Source organism: Parasteatoda tepidariorum, chromosome 5 (assembly GCF_043381705.1).
Source record: "Parasteatoda tepidariorum isolate YZ-2023 chromosome 5, CAS_Ptep_4.0, whole genome shotgun sequence".
Classification (NCBI taxonomy): Eukaryota; Metazoa; Arthropoda; class Arachnida; order Araneae; family Theridiidae; genus Parasteatoda; species Parasteatoda tepidariorum.
The window spans coordinates 92,624,199-92,638,579 of record NC_092208.1 but is presented as its reverse complement, the minus strand read 5'-3'; the positions used below and the strand labels follow the sequence as shown (position 1 = coordinate 92,638,579).

Genomic DNA, 14,381 nt, shown 5'->3' with positions numbered 1-14,381 from the left:
TATATATAAAATAGAGAGAAAACATGGAAAAAAAGGGGGGAAGAAAAATAATAATAATAATAAAAATAACCAGAAACCGGAAGAAAGAGAATCCGGAAAAAATTAATAAAAATTCGGAAAATAAAAGTTATAATCTTTTCAACAGCTTACACGATTATATCCGCAAAAAGGGGATATAGTAGAAGATTTAGATATAAAGACTACAAAAAGAAAATTACTACATGCAATAAACAAAACAATTCTGCCGTATGGGTTAAACGATGAATCAACTTATTCACTTTTCATTATGGGTTAACTCCTCAACTTATTCACTTTTTCATATTAAAGATAAGCGTACAAATCGAGGTAAACGGGGATCAAGAAGTAATAGAAACTCTCTTAATAGTGACAAATTAAACATAAATTTTATTTCTAATATGGAAAAAAATATTAATACACATTATAATATTAAACTAATTAAAGATTTTGTTTTCTCTCTTAAGAATAATGATGTATATAAGCTTCAAGATCTTATTATTAACTTTTCTTTTATTAATTTACACTTTCAAAATTCTTTGTTTCCATCTTGTAAAAGTCAAAATGAGTAAAATTTCTCCAAATAAAAAGAAATATTTAGATAATTTATGTTTCGTTATTAGCTTTCAAAATCCTATTTTCGATAAGATCAAATTTTATAATATTTTTGAAAATTTTAAAACTTTATTTCCATTAAAAGATTTTAACATAATTAAAAGCTTTAAATATAATAAATCTCATGGTAGAACTATATTTAATTATAATGATATAAGCAAAAATTTAGGGAGGATTAATGTATCCGATTATTACTGTGAGGATGAGAAATATTTTGATTTTGTTGATAAACATCATAAACATGTTATTACTGGTAATTTAAATATTATAGAAAACTTGGAACTTAGGATTTTAATGATATTCTAAAATTGTTCAATCAATTTAGCAACTACAAAAAAAAAATTTAATTACTCCCATAGACAAAGCTAACAATAACTATGCAATCTTCTGTTAAAAAATCTATGTTGAACTTTTAAATACGGAATTAAAAAATAGTAAACATTTTAAACTTAGTAATTTAAATGATAATACTGTCATTAAAAATTTTTTAGCTTTATATAAGAGATTAAAAATTAAAATTAGCAATTTACAATTTCCTTACTTAATTATCAGTCCTAAATTTCATAAAAATCCTATAAAATTTAAAACAATCACATGTGGATCTATTACTTGCCTAACTAAATCTGGCACCATTTTCTCTAACTACCTAAATAAAATTATTAACAATATCATTAAAGAAGGTTTTTCTAGGATTATCACTAATAATCAACTGATTTTAGAATTCATTAAACATAATAATATTAATTCTATTGCGACTTTTGATTACCAGGATCTTTTCAATAGCATTCCCCTTTCTAAACTAAAAGATGTCCTTTTGAATTATTACTATAATTTAAAAATATCCTTTATTGCGATTTCGATTATTGGAAAATTCTAATTCATTTTTGTCTTTTCAATAATTATTTTTACAATGGATAATATATATTTCTTCAAATTGATGGAATAACACAAGGATCTAATTATTCATCTCTCTTAGTTAACTTATTTTTCATTATTATGAAAAAAAATTACGCTCTTAATATTAAATTTGTTTTTAAATTTATTTATGATTTAATTTTCTTTAATTTTCAAGATGATACTATTTTATTAAATAATATTTACCCCGAGGAATTAATCTTGTTTCGTAATCATGATGATAATATTAATTTCAATTTTTTGGATTTGGATAATTATAAAAGAAGAAAATACCTACTTTGTTGATTTATACGATAAAAGAAATTATTTTAATTTTAATATAAATAAACTAATTACTTGGAATTCTAATGTTTCTAGAAACATCTAATTTAAATACTACTTTTTATAAAATGAATAGAATTAAAAGAATGTGTTGTAATATTTATTTATCCAAAAAAACAAATAGATAAACTCTTTCAAAATTTGATAAAAAAAAGCAATGGATACCCAACTAAAGTAATTAATAAAGTAACATAAGGTAACATAAAGTAATAAAGTATAAAATCATTGAGTTAATTGTATATTATTTAAATAAATTTACTAAAAAATTTCGTTGTTAATTTATATAATTTTTACCATGTGCAAATCCATTTCGGGCAAACCCGTGGCTAAACTTATGTGCAAAACAGGCAATTCATGTTTCTTTCTCTTTTTTCTTAAATAAATGTTAATTTTCTAAAATTATTAATTGTCAACTTCTTTAAATTATCCAGTACAATATTACCGTGCGCACATCCATTTTCGGGCCCATCCTTGGTTACTAACAAATCGAGCGCACTTCAGTACTGCATAGTAAGAAAGCACTTTAATACAAAATAGTACCTCTATTTACGCTTTTACCTCAATTTGCGCTTTTGGTTTCATATTTTTCAATCTGGCAATNTCAATGAACTTCCACGTGTGCCCCCTTCGTCGCACGGAGAATATCAAGTCGATAGTCAATTTCACGCCAGGTAGCGGCAAGCATGTCGGCATCCACAGAGGCTATTGCGGTTGTAATTCTGGCTTTTAGGTCATCAATGTTCGACACGATCCTCCTGTAAACATTGTCCTTTATAAATCCCCAAAGAAAAAAAGTCCAGCCGCGTTTTATCAGGTGATCTGGGTGGCCAAGGAATTGGACCTCCTCGCCCAATCCATCTTCCTGGAAAATGGTCATTCAAAGAACTACGAACGATGATACCCCAATGAGGTGGTGCACCATCTTGTTGCAAAAAGACATGTGACCGAAGCTCCTCTAGTTGTGGAAATACGAAGTTTTCCAATATGTCTGAGTATACGACTGATGAAACCGTCTTTTCCGTAAAAAAGAAAGACCCAATGACTCGGTCGTGCATTAGTCCACACCACACATTAACCTTTGGGGAATCCCTTTGTGTCTCACGGTATTCATGGGGGTTGATCCCCATATGCGCACATTATGGAGATTAACAATGCCAGAAACATGAAAGGATGCTTCGTCGGGGAACATTATGCGCTTCAGAAATTCAGCATGATCTTCTATCCTTCCTACCATATCTGTTGCAAACGACATCCTCTTAGGCCTATCGTCCGGTGCCAAACCTTGAACAATTTGAACTTTGTATGCATGCAATCTTAATTGTTTCTTAATAACCTCGAAATTGGCACATCCAATTCTCTTGCCGCTAGGACTGGGCGATATTAGAAATTATATATCGTGCTGCATCGTCAGTTTTGCATCGCGATATAGCGATGTATCGCGATATAGTATTTTTGAATTTCATTTACTTGTAAGGCACAGAAAGTCAGATTTCTATCAAAACTTCATACTCAGATTGATTTAAATCAATTTATAAATTTGAAGATATATATGTTTTGCTTAAGAAAGATATTAAATAAATTGACTACAATGTACAAATCTTACTTAAAATATTTATTGAAATGTTTGTTTAGAAATTCATAATACGCGTAAAACAAAGTGTTAAAACCTTTTTTTAAAGCGTTTTTTATAAATTAATATTTTCTTGTACTATTATGCGTAAATAATTACATAATTAAGATTGATCGTGATGTTCAATTTCTAAATGAAACGTTAAATATTATTTGTATGTTTAAAACAAAGTGCTAAATAAATTTTAGAAAAAGAAAACGCTTTTAAAACACTTTTTTTAATTATTATCATTTCAGTTATTATAGTTCTATTATAGTTCATTTACGTCACACTAGAGCTGCGCAATGGGCTATTGGTGACGGTCTGGGAAACATCCCTGAGGATGATCCGAAGACATGCCATCACAATTTTGATCCTCTGCAGATGGGATGGCACCCCCGCTTCGGTAGCTCGACGACCTGCACGCGAAGTCGAGCACTTTACGGTAGAACAGTTTAACGAGGCCCAATACCGCACACCCTCGGTCCCTACGCAGACTGATCCAAGTTCTCACTCATCCGCACACTGACCGCAGCCAGTGATACTTGACTTCGGTGATCTGCAGGGAACCGTGTCTTAACGATCAGTCCACTGCGGGATCGTATCAGTTCAGATAAATAATTAAATTAAATTAAATAATGACCGAATTGCGAACGAAAAATAAAGTAAGATTTAATTTCTTAAAAATAAAAAAATTGTGATATTCGATAATATATTTAGCTAATTAAGAAATGATATGAAAAGAATATTTTTTTTAAAAAATTATTATACTCTCTAATAAAGCGAAGTGCTAAATGATTTAAAAAAATGAATAAAATACGCAAACCTTTCAAATTTTTTTGTACAAACTAAGTTTATTGACTTATGTCCAAATCTAAATGACAAAAATAAATTTTGTTTTAACTTTATTTCTAAGAATAAAAACAACAAGATTTATAAATTTAAAATCAGTAATAAAAACTCATTAAATTATTAGAAGTTTTATCCAAAAAGTTTTTAATAAATTAAAAGAAAGTAAAAAAAGAACCTAACAAATTCAATTCTTTATGGGCGCCTAAATTAGATTGCCGATAATTTTCACATTTAAAAATAAAAAGAAGTTTTTTTAAAAAAAAACTTATCTAATTAATGAAGAAACTCTTCTTTATATATTCTTTTCAATAATAGATTGCCTTCAGATAAAGGTAACATCGGCGATCACGAAGTTAGTCCCACTGAAAATAATCTACAAGAAAAGTCGCGACAAGGAAAAAAAAAGCTAAGAGGTGCGAAAAGGAACATGCGATATAACGATATGTGTTCTCAAAACTCTGATTCTGATTCTACAGCTCACCAATCAAGGCCATTTCAAAATAACGAAACGAACATCGTCTTCCACAGCGCGAGTCGACATCGGAACGTAAGAGAAGAGTCTTATATCGCTATATCGTTCTTATATCCTTGCGTGTCTTATATCGCTATATCGTTTTGCGCTCGTTGTCTTAAGCTCGTTGTCTTCGACGGCTTAAATCGGATTTCTGATGCATCGCCTTGAATGAAAGTCGCTGTATCGTCTTGCCGATATATGCGTTAAATCGATATGTCTCGATACATCGATTTATAGCCCAGTCCCACTTGCCGCTGATCTCACAGATCTTCTAGGATTGTCTAAAAATGTCTGTCTGACACGCTCAACGTCAAAATCGCTTATGCAGGGACGTCCAGAACGATTCTTATCTGCGATACTTCCAGTTTCTATAAAATTCTTTTTCCATCGCAATATGCTGCTTTTGGATAGAGGATCTTTTTAGTAAATTCTTCTGAAATTTCTCTGTGCTTGCACTATCGATTTCGTTTCTATGAACCACCATAAAATCTGTGCTTTCTCCTGTGGTGTATGCATTCTCCTTAATATCCGCTCGAATAAAACATCACATAAAAAATTACTACATAGAACAAACACATCAAAAGTAAACATAACATTGCAATAGTTGCCAAAAACAAAAGATAGAAAAATGCAATTTATAAGCAGACGTTATTTAGAAAAGTTCATATATTTAGACTGAAAAATGAAATTATCTGAAATTAACCACACGCGCAGACGATATTTACAAAAGTAAAGATATTCAAACCTGAAGAGGAAAATATATGAGTTATTCTATCAATAAATGCCATAAGTTTGTTTATATCTTCATTATTTTATGAGTTATTAAACATCAAAATAGGTCCGGGAATTTATAAACACTCTGTATATATATACGTAACCACCACTAAGATTATTAAATACCAATTCACTAGTATATAAGACATGTTAACTTGATTCTGTCTTGAGGTACTTTTTGATAGAGAAAGGTTGACATAGTCAATAATTATAACCCTAAATTGGTGACCATCGGATGATATGAATTTCCAACATCGATGGATCTTTTGATAGATAAAGGTTGACATAGTCGCTAATACTCTCCCCTTATTGGTGACCCGGGCGGAAGCCTTCAATCAAAGAACAGAAAAAAATCTTTACCTTTTGGTCTTTGCGGTGTTCTCTGAATTCAGCTTTTTAATTTTTATTAAGAATAAGTTTAGAGATATTCAGAAAGTCTCAGCCATTCGCCGCCCTCCTTCTGTTTGTTAACTAGCTTTTTAAAAGTGAAAAGAAATTTTAGATAAAAAATTATCGGCAGATGTTGTAATAATCTTTGCTGCTGTTACTGGGAGCTTTGTCCCATGATCGTAGAATCATTTATAAGTGTTATCCGCTTTGAATTTGCAATTGCAAAGATGCTCCCTGATTGAAGAAGTCGGGAGTTCGATATTTCACCCGTTTAATAATGTACTTTCGTTTGATCATTATGGATTCTGCTAAAAGAAAGAGTGTTTCTGTGCAATATAAGTATGGTATTGTGATGCGAATAAAATCAGGAGAAAACGTCAATGAAATTATAGTTTCAAAAATCCTTGAAATCACCTTTCGATTCAGAACTATTCCGTACAAATGGTTTAGATACAAAAAAAAGGAGTGAAGAAGTTCCACTAACTGGGGCAGCATGACATATAAATTTTAAAATAAAATATGTTTAGAACTATTTCACAACGAAACATTTATGCCTATTTGACAAAATGCCATATTAAAATTAAATGTAAATGTATAGAACTTTCGTTGAATAAAATAATCGATAAAAATAGATTAAAAACACTGTAATAGAAAGATTTCGTTTATCTGAATGTAAAGTAGGACATGGATTATCTAAAGTAATTGGTCTGACATCAATTATTTTAGATAATCCATGTCCTACTGTATCTTTACTTTCAAGATGGCTATGACTGGTAATTGATAGATGTTAAAACAAATAAAGACGTTAATAGAAACAACATTGTTTTCCATTCCTTCAAATAAAGTACAAATCGTTACTACCATCTCTAAAAAAACATAAAATGTTGCACTGAACTGCTTCAGGTGCAGAATTACTGTTCTGATTTACTTCAGTACGAATTTCTATATTCAGAGAAATTTTACTTACAGTTTTCAATACCAAATATGTTTCACAATTTGATCAAATATTGGTGTTATATAACTACACTCTAAAAAATTTCTGATAATGTCGGAGAGTCAGTTCTCTTCTTTAAGAATAAAACAAGCACTCATAATTGTAACAAACTTCATCAAAATTATTGAGTTGTTAACATTAATTGATACGGTTATTCCCGAAATCTCCCTAACTAGATTTTATTTTATAACAGTCGTTGAACAGCAGACCCAATTGTTTGGGTTTACGACTACTAATTTTCAACACCGTAGCCTTATCATTTTGAACCTAATCCAGAAGACAAGGGAACGCCTGGATCAAAGAGTGAGAGAAATTTACCTTCATGGAGAGCTTTTTCATGGAACTAACCCGCATTTACGTAACATGGAAAGAAAAACCACGAAAACCTCCCCCGGTTAGCCTGACGGCAAAAGGATGCAAACCCATGATCTGTCTACCAATGAGGATATTTTACGTCTGCACTGTGGTCGTTGAAAGACGGATGCAAAACTCGTATCGACCAACCGTCGCTGGGATTCGAACCCGATTCACCTCTTTGGAAGGTGAACACTCTATCCCCTGAGCCCTCACAGCTCCATAACTCGATTAAAGGGGTTTACATTATACCCTTTTCTATAGTGATAACTGCATCAAATTACGGACACAATGGTACTGGGTTCAAACCCAGCTTGCGCTAAAGAATATACCCTTTTCTGAAGTGATAACTGCATCAAATTGCAGACACAATGGTACTGGGTTCGAACCCAGCTTGCGCTATATTTTCCGCACTCCCTCGACATTCTACTCGTCATAATCATGGACGACTAAAGCACTACTCTCTCTCTCTCTCTCTCTCTCTCTCTCCCTCTCTCTCCCTCTCTCTCTCTCTCTCTCACAGATGGCAGCACTCTACTACTTCACTTCGTCTCTCTCTCTACTTGACAGATGGCAGCACTACACTACTTCACTTCGTCTCTTACGGTTTGCCTTGATTCGATAAACCAATCGTCTAAATCCCAAACAAGATCAAGGTCTGATCTAAAAGTAACTTTAATGAGCATAACGTTAATTTACAGTCAATGTCCATATATATTGCGAGGAAAAGTTTACTGGCAGATCTGTATTTGAAGTATAGTGAGGATATCTTTGCAACCATATATTTGCAGGAGGATCTGTATAGTAAGGATAGCTTTACAACCATAATGTCTTATTACTGTCAGTGACTGAAACACTTTTTGCGGATCACTGACCGTAATCTAACAGTGGCATTTTTTATAGTCCATAAACCCTACTCATTATTCTGTTTTATGTTGCAAAGCCTAATTTGGCGAGTCAAATTTTATTTTTTTTAGCTTAAAGTAGTAAGAAAAACAAAATTTATTAAGATAGTTACAGTAGCAAATTACACGTTACAAAATTTTTTATTTATTTATTGAGAAATTCCGGTTATTTTACACACACCACTTTTTTAGTTGCCATGTCTTTTTATTTTGGTTGCAACGAGCAAAATAACAGCATTATAATAGCAATATAATTACCAAGAGTTTCTCTTTGTTATCTTGCATGAATGGATAAAAGCGAAAGATGTTTTGCTTTGATAAAATTTTCGACCCTTTATTTTTTATAACATCATTACAGTATAATCATTAAAACCTATACATTACATAAAAGGGTGATAAAAAAAACTTTGATTGCATTTATTGGGCTATAATTATCATTTACGTTTTCAGCTGATATACGTTTTCCTTTCAACTTTTACGGGAAATTAACCGGATTTTCTAAATTAAGCGCAAAACTTAGTTAGCGCTGAAATATAATTTCATTATCGTTAGTGAAAGAATAATAACCTTCTTTTCTTCTAAAAAAGAGGAAAAAAGTTTTTAGTTCATTGAATGGTATTCAACATGAGATGTAAGATTTTTCTTTCTTGTCACATTGATTTTTAGAAAAAATATCTTCTTTAGTTTAATTATAAGTTTATTTTTGTTCTATGATTATTTTATCTAGAGATTGTAAAAATTGATATTGTAGCTAGTATTAGAGCCAATACTTTATTCTTTTTGTTGAGCCTCAAACTTTCAGACAGATACTTTTAATCGACTATATTTAAATTTCACAAATGAACTGATGCTTAATATTTCCACAGATCGGCTATATCTTTGGAAGCCTGTAAAATGGATATCGAACATTATCCAGAATTTTGACTTATTTCCTCTGACGGAATTATGTTAATGAAATTCTACATTTAGCATTTCAAATAGGTTCTTTAGTGTTGTTTATCATTTTCTAAAAGTAATTTAGTGTTACACATTTGTCTCCTTAGCATTTTCAGAGAGGAAATGGAATGTTATACGTTTGCGTTATGTTTTCCGAAAGATAATTTATTACTATACATTTGACTATTTATAGTTTTTAGATGAGTAGTATAGTTATCTGTTACATTTTCAGATCGATAATTTAATGTTATACATTAGTGTATTAAGCATTTACAGATAAATAATTTAATGATATGCATTTGTCTGTTTAGCATTTTCAGATAAATAATATAATGTTATACATTTATCTATTAGCATTTTCAGATCGAAAATTTAATGTTATGCATTTGTCTGTTTTCAGATAAATAATTTTAGATTAATAGATAATAGATAAATAACAGTGGTCTGTTTAGCAATTTTAATGAGGTAGTATTATTGGGTCATAGATTTGTTTGTTTCATTTTCAGATAGTTAATTAATTGTTATGCATTTGTCTGTTTAGCATTTTCAGATAAGTAGTACTACAGTGTTAAACATTTGTCTGCTTATCAGACAGGTATATAATTAGTGTTATACATTTGTTAGTTATCATTTTTAGATGGATAATTTAATGTTATACATATGTTATGATATACATATAGCGTTATTGAACGTAATCGGTGTAAATCATTAGGGATCAGCAGAATTTGCAAAACTTAAGAGCACCTTTATTGTTTTCTCAAAAAAATAAACACATTAACAAATCTGCTAAATCTGGAAGAAATGTTCTAATAGGGAATATCGTTACCACTATACAAAATTTTTTTCACAAAACGGTTATCAATCTCTAGGAATAAATCAAAATTCCAGGGCATCAAGATCAGCTGATGCGATTAGAGTGAAAATAATTTTGACATTGTCTAAGTTAAGTTTATGCCCGAGATTCCAACTATGTGCAGCAATTGATGATTTCTCTCGATAACGGACGTGTTTATCGCGTTCCTTAAGACTAGACTTTAAAGCGCGTCTAGTTTGTCAGAATAAACACTTTCCTTGAATTATTAATTTCTCAAAATGCAAGTAATTTTGAATTGATTAATTAAATAACATTTCTATTTAATTTTTAATTTAAAACAGGAAAGTGTATGGCTTAGATGCTTTCTCTAGATAGTATTAAATTTAAACAAGATTATTCCGTTGCAAATAATCTTTCCTCGGAATCAAAATACTTCAGTGTAAATCTTGAAGAAATGTTGTAAATTTTCCCGATTTTTTTTAATACTTTGAATATTTTTTCCTTTAGGTGTCTTTCACGTTTTATTGAGCGTTGGTTGATTATTTAGAGAAATATATAAAATAAAAGAATCCTAATTATTCGTGGAATTCATAGAATGTAACATAAATTCCGTCATTTCAGTTACATCTTTTTTAATTATATCTAAATTTTATTTAGTGACATACATAATTAAAATATTAATTTGATGTAATTTATCGAATTTTTACACTTTTTGCTAAAGTTTTGTGGGGAATTCGGAAATTCAAATAATCATGATTATTTATTCCCTTGGCTTCATAATCATTCGTTGTTTAACTAATAATGTGGCATCAAATTAGAATCAAAGTCTGTGATTGACACAAAAATATTTATTTTACTCGGTGGATCGTTAATTAAGTTAAAACAAATATTCTTGCATAACTCTGCATCCTTCAAATATTCTAAGAATTTTTATAAATGAATGCGTATTATTTTTTAAGCCTTAACTTAACACTAACACTAAATATATTTATTAACACTAAATATATTTATTGTTATATATTTATTAGTTTTTCTGTAAATTGAAAAAAAAAGTTTTTTTTTTTTTTTAATTTCAGATAAAAACAGTATTAACTATTTGTTTAAAAAATATGTAATCATAATCTAAAACTCATTGATTTTTTTTTAAAAAAAATGAGTTCAAAATTTAATAAATTTACAAAATCTTAACAGCTGTGAAAATGTTCTTACTAGAAAATCGCATTTAAAATTCGGGGAAAATTATATCAAACATTCAATTGTTTATACAATACTAACTATATTTTTGATTATATTTTATATTATTTCGCTGTTCATATTATTTTGATTATATTATATATTGTTCGCTTCCGCTCACCCACCCCGATGATTGCACCGCAATAATTGTCGCTTATAATTTTATAACCGTCTTTGAACAGCCGACCTAATTTAGGGTTTTGCGACTACGAATGTTCAACTCCCGTAGCCTTATCATTTTGAACCCAATCCAGAAGACAAGGAAGCTCTTGGATCAAATATTAGGAGAAATTTGCTTTCGTGGAGGACTTTTCGAAGGAATTAACATATATACTATTAGTTACATGGAGAGGTAGACCACGAGAACCTCCCACGGTTAGCCTTACGGCAGGGGGACTCTAACCCATGATCCGTCTATCACTGAGGATATTTCACGTCAGCATTGCGGTCGGTGAAAGCCGGGTTCGGAATTCGTATCGACCAGCCATCTCTGGGATTCGAACCCGATTCACCTCTTTGGAAGGTGAACACTCTATCCCTTGGCATAAAACAGTTTTGAAAGTTGAAATTATTCACTCAAAATATATGTAGTAAAAAGAATTCTTTTTGCTTATGCTTGCGCCCCCTCTTTCTACGTCCCACTTATGATTCTAGTAAAGATCTATTAGGGAACATTTTTCTAAGCAATCATTTTTCAAAATGACATTTATAATTAAAAGTATATTGTTATGAAAAATTTGCTGAGTTCACAACCGTACTTTAATATTTTCGCTTACCTAACGGACGGATATACAGTTTTTGCACGCTTCATATTGCCCATGGTTGATCGTTAAATTTTATGTCCTTTAACGTAGATCTTTAATGATAATTTATAATACGGTAGGTACGGTAATTTATAATATTATTACCGTAATTTGCGCAAAAAATAATAATTGTAAATAGGTTAATAAAACTGGACATCGATTTAAATAGTTTTTTATATTAAAATGTAGCATATAGAATTACCTTATAATTATAAAACAACAACAATTCTCTTAGTTTTAAACTCTTAATTTAGAAAACAATCGAAATCAAAAACATAATAATAGCAGAACATGTAAATGCCTTTAAATTAGTGATGCAAACATATTTATAGGAAAATAATACCTTTATGACATTTATTAATTAATGCTGATGACAATAAAATCAATATGGAAATAAATGCGGACCAATCAAGGAATTTTTTTAAATTCTGCTCTTAGTTTTGTGAAGATGTTTCCGAATTCGCATACTTATAAATTTTAAAAAAAAATTACTATCTGCAGTGCCTTTATTCCGTATATATAAAATATATTTATAAGTATATATAGAATATACTTCTGTATATATATATAAAATATATTTATAAGCAATTATATAAAGTAAATACAAGTAAATATTTTAGAATTATTTTTAAAAACGCTTTTAACAAAAAACGTATTACTTCTGAAACAATTATATCAAACTAACAGTATAATGAAAAACTGTAAAAATAAAAATCTGAAATATAGAAAAATAGAGTGGTAAAAAAATGAACCAATTTCATTTATATTGAATGACATCTTCTTCGTAAAATTTCTCCTCTTAAAAATAAAATTTTGTGTTCCCATTTGATTTAATTGATCCTTCAAAAATACAAAGAATCTTTGTATCTTCAAAAGAGAAAATTGGCTAATCAAATAAAGAATAAATTTGATTTCAAAGAGAAAATTTTTTGTGCGTGAACTGAGAAATCTGTATCAAAATGTAAATTGTATCACTCCAAAAGAAAATGATATTATTATTTATTATTTTGATTTTAAAACATTTGATTATTTTAAAACATTTAAAAATGTATAAATGCAATTACGCTTTCAAAGTAAACAATTATACATACAATATTTTTTATTACATATGGTATATTTAAAGTTGCATTTTCTATTAAACGGGGTATGACAAAAATTACTCCCAATTGTTATTTATTTCAAACTAGGGGAGGGGGGTTAAGTCCCCCCGTTCGCTGCCGCTCACCGACCCCGATGATTGCATGGTAATAATTGTTGTTTCTTGGCAGAAAATAGTTTTTCGACTAAAGTTAAAATTATTCACTGAACATCTATGTACCAAAGGGAATTCTGCTTACTATTAGTATTATAAATATTTAGATCGATTGGTGAACAGAAGTAATTTTTCTAAGTAATCATTTTTCAAAATAACATTTATATTGTTATAACATTATATTGTTCAAACGAACATGATGAGTTCGCTACGTAATTTAATTCTTTCGCTTACCGAACGGGAGGATATGGTAAATATTATGTTTGCTTGCATCTCATTGTGCATGAAACTGATCGCAAGTTCTAAATCATTTAACAGATCTCTTTAACTGTAATTTATAACAGTATATTAATGTTATTTGTGCAAAAATAATAATTGCTGTTGACAACCAATAAGGAAATGAATGAGGATTAACTTGATCTTACCACGTTATTTTCCGGCCAGTAAAAAAATGCTCGGACAACAATGGAAAACTGCGACACCATCATTTCATTAGATTTTTATCTATAGTAAGATGTAAAAACCTACAACTATCATAAATTACAATAAGCTATTGAGTTTTTATTATTTCAGTTAATATATATATATATATATATATATATATATATTAATACATATTTTAAAAGCGCTCATACCATCAAAGCATTTAAGCCTCTTTCAACAGGTATAAATAATAAAAAAAAGTTGTTTTTTTTGCATTCATCTTATGTTTAATTAGTGGACTGTTGTACAATGCATCGGTATCCTTATGGTGCCCTCCCGGCTTATGCTTTACTATCACCTGAAAACGAGCTAAAGCTCAACGCTATAGCATAGCATTCCGAGGTGCGTAATTTGAAATCTTCATGCGAAAGAAATCCCTTTGGTGATTCCTTGAAGATATGACAAGATTAAGAGGCGATTAAAAACATTTTACGCGTGCTCTCTATTGTTTTAAAGATAGACGCAGAAAAAAAAGCGAGTGCTTTGAGGTGAATTAATTCCATTTTTTTAAGCTGCATAGAATATGCAAAAAAAGTACACCTGAACAGTTGGTGTGGAGGGCGAATCTAAGATGTTGCAAATTTCGAAAAAGAATTTTCAAA

The 14,381-nt window shown here is 30.0% G+C and overlaps 1 protein-coding gene across 5 annotated transcripts in view; it reads left to right on the top strand.

Moving 5' to 3' along the window:
- Positions 1–14,381, top strand: part of LOC107440814 (uncharacterized) — a 651,143-nt gene that overhangs the window by 493,092 nt on the left and 143,670 nt on the right. The gene's annotated exons all lie outside the window — the stretch shown is intronic.